Source organism: Chrysochloris asiatica, unplaced genomic scaffold (assembly GCF_000296735.1).
Source record: "Chrysochloris asiatica unplaced genomic scaffold, ChrAsi1.0 scaffold00108, whole genome shotgun sequence".
Taxonomy (NCBI): domain Eukaryota; kingdom Metazoa; phylum Chordata; class Mammalia; order Afrosoricida; family Chrysochloridae; genus Chrysochloris; species Chrysochloris asiatica.
Window position 1 is genome coordinate 11,435,237 of NW_006408626.1, and position 3,336 is coordinate 11,438,572.

At 38.4% G+C, this 3,336-nt stretch overlaps 1 protein-coding gene across 1 annotated transcript in view; it reads right to left on the reverse strand.

The window, feature by feature from the left end:
- The window catches only part of NLGN1 (neuroligin 1), a 1,317,199-nt gene extending 1,315,933 nt beyond the window's left edge, over positions 1–1,266 (reverse strand). Inside the window, exon 1 of the mRNA XM_006867712.1 lies at positions 1,198–1,266. The gene's annotated coding sequence lies outside the window, so the exon portion shown is untranslated. The remainder of the gene's footprint in view (positions 1–1,197) is intronic.
- Positions 1,267–3,336: the final 2,070 nt, after the last annotated feature.

Below are 3,336 nucleotides of genomic sequence, written 5' to 3' on the forward strand. Positions count from 1 at the left end.
GAAGAGCTGATGAGCTTGAACCACTGACCTCATTGTTCAAACAGACTTTGCAGTCCAGTGCATTAGCCCACAGTGCCACACCAGGATGTGTGTGTGTGTGTGTGTATGTGTGTGTGTGTGTCATGTTGCACTGCTTTTGCTTCTCTAGAGAAGCCAGCCTAAGACAGTGCACCTGACCCAAGCTATGTTGTACTCAATTGCCTCATATGTATGTGAAAGTTTGACAATGAATAAGAAAAACTGGAGAAAAATCAATGAAATTAAGTTATGGTGTTGGAGAAGAAAACTCAACGTACCATGGACTGCCAGAAGAACAAACATGCTGGTAGAAGTACAGCCAGAATGTTCTTAGAAGCGAAGATCATGAGACTTCATCTCTCATACTTTGAACATATTATCAGGAGGGACTAGTCCTTGAAGGGCAGTATACTGAGTAAAGTGGAGGGTCAGCTAAAAAAAACAAGACCCCCAATAAGATGGACTGGCATAGTGGCAACAGCAATGGCTGAAATATTTTAACAATGGTAAAGATGGTGAAGGACAGGGCAGTGTTTCATTCTGTTCATAGATTGGAACTAACTTGATGACAACTAATTACAACAACATACTCTAAAAAAGGAACCCTGATGGCGCTGTGGGTTAAGCATTTTGCTGCTAACCACAATGTTGGCAGTCCAAACCCATAAGCAATTCTTCATAAGAAAGATGAGGCTGTCTGCTCCCCCCAAAAATTACAGTCTTAGAACCCCTAGGGAGGTATAATATTCTGTCCTATGTAAGGTTGCTATGATTTGGAATTGACTTAGTAGCAGTGGGTTTGGTTTGGTTTAGTTTTGTTTATAAACTTAAAAGAGAAATAAATTTATAAATACATTATGTATTTTTTTAAAAATATTTTTGAGCTCCAAAGCTAAAGAAAAATTTTAACATAAAACAAGTGAAAAGAGGAAAAATGTAAGAAACAGTGTCCACATTCAAAGCACAATTGAAGGATTATTCCTCCTTATGAAAACTATAACTTATGTTATACGGATAAATGTATTAAAAATATTCAACAAAAAACTCAAAGGAACAAAAGAAGTAAGTCATGACTATGGCAAATAGTCAGGAAACAGAATCGCTGTTTTCTGTGGAGCCTTTGTTGCTACTTTTCTAACACTTCAGTGGTTGAAAAGAAATCAAACTGCGAGAACTTACTGCCACTTCATTGAGCCCTGGGGGATTTATCACAAATTTGGAACCTAAGTGGCCTCAACGTTCACAGCTCTGGTCCTCAGAAGTGACAGAAAGCAAAGGGACCAACAGAGAGAGTAGAGCATTAGTTACATGAAACTGAACACCAATATATTTTAAATTGTTGGGCAAATTTCAGAACACCTTTTCAGGTTTACATTAGGCAAAATGACCAAATAATTTCCTCCAAAATGTGTACTATAGTTAGAAGATTCTAAGAAAACATCACTTCTTTTAGCTATTCCTGGTTTGACTCTGTAGGATAAGCAACAGACTGCTAATCTCAAGGTCGATGGTTCAAACTCACCACGTACTCCTTGAAAATCTTATACCAGGTTGCTGTGAATTTGAACTGACTAGACAACAACAACACCAAAAAGAGAGGTTCCTAAATACTGAAAACCGGGCAACTCCTTGTAGACTATTTTACATGGTGTCATTTTACTAAAATCCTCAGAAAGGAAAGGAACATTTGAGACAAACTTTTAAAAAAACTTACCTCTTAACCCCATAGTGATGGTAAACATCATCTGCAACCTATTCTCAAGTTAAATCAATAAAGTGGAGTTGATTCCAGGGTGTCAGAATTCTGAAATACCCTTTATTCCCTGGATTCTGATATCCTCACTTCAAAAAAACACTTCTACTTTGTTTCTAAACTTCAAACAAAATGTACTAGTCTAAATGGTTATTACAGGATTGTCTCACTCTAAATTGGTGTTTAAGTGAAGCCCATGAACCTTCAATCAACAAGAATATCTGAAAAAATACAAATTTCCAGACCCCATGGCAGCCCATAGCAACCCTATATAGGGCTTTCGATGGTCGGAACTGACTCGATGGCACTTAACAACAACAACAACATTGTAGACCTGGTGTGGTGCTGCAGGTTAATGCAGTTAATGTGATTAAAGTCAGTTTGAACCACAAGGTGGGTGGTCCAAGTTCATCAGCTGTTCCTTGGCAACCCTATACAGGGTCTATATGGGTAGGAAGCAACTTGCAGGTACTTAGTAACAACAACAACAATAACATACCTAGACAATTCACAAAATTTGAAAACAACTGCTACAAAGATCTCAGGTATTAATTTGAGATAAAATACATGAAGATTAGAATCTAGTTGCTATGATTTTGATACTTTTAGAAGATTTTAGGAAGAAGATCATGGCATCAGAATTGGACAAAAACTCATTAACAACTTGTGATATGCAGATAATACAGATGATGCAGATTAAAGTGAATAGGACTTGAAACACTGGTGAAGATCAAAGACTACAGCCTACCGTATGGATTGCATCTCAATATAAAGAAAGAAAAAAAAATCCTTACAACTGGACCAATACATAACATTATGATAAATGGAGTAAAGAATGAAGTTGCCAGAGTCTTTACTTTGCCACAATCACTATTCATGGAAGCAGTAAGTAATCAATGTATTGCATTAGGAAAATCTGCTACACAGACCTCTTTAAAATGTTCAAGATCAAAGGTATCAGTTTGAGGATTAAAGTTCGCCTAATGTAAGGAGCTCTGGTAGCGTAGTGGTTACGAATTGGGCTGCGAACCGCAAGGTCGGCAGTTCGAAACTACCAGCTGTTCTGTGGGAGAAAGATGAGGCTTTCTTCTCCCGTAAAGATTTACAGCCTCGGAAACCCTGTACAGGGTCGCCATGAGTCGGAACCAACTCCACGGCATATAACAACAATAACAACAACGTTTGGTAAGGTGGAGGGTCAGAGAAAAAGAGGAAGACCCCCAACGAGATGGATTGGCCAAGTGTCAGCATTGATGGACTCAAGTATCAGCATTGATGGACTCAAGTATGGCCACAGTAGTGAGGTTGGCCCAGGATCAGGCAGTGTTTCGTTCTGCTGTGCATAAGGTCGCGATGCATTGGTACTGACTCTATGGCACCTAACAACAACAACCCAAGACATGGTATTTTCAATAGTTTCATATGCCTGTGAAAGTTGGATAATGAATAAGAAAGATTAGAGAAGAATCGATACATGCAAGTTATGGTGTTGAAGAAGAATATTGTAGTGCCATTAACTGCCAGAGGAACAAATAAATCTGTGTTGGAAGAAATACAGCCAGAAT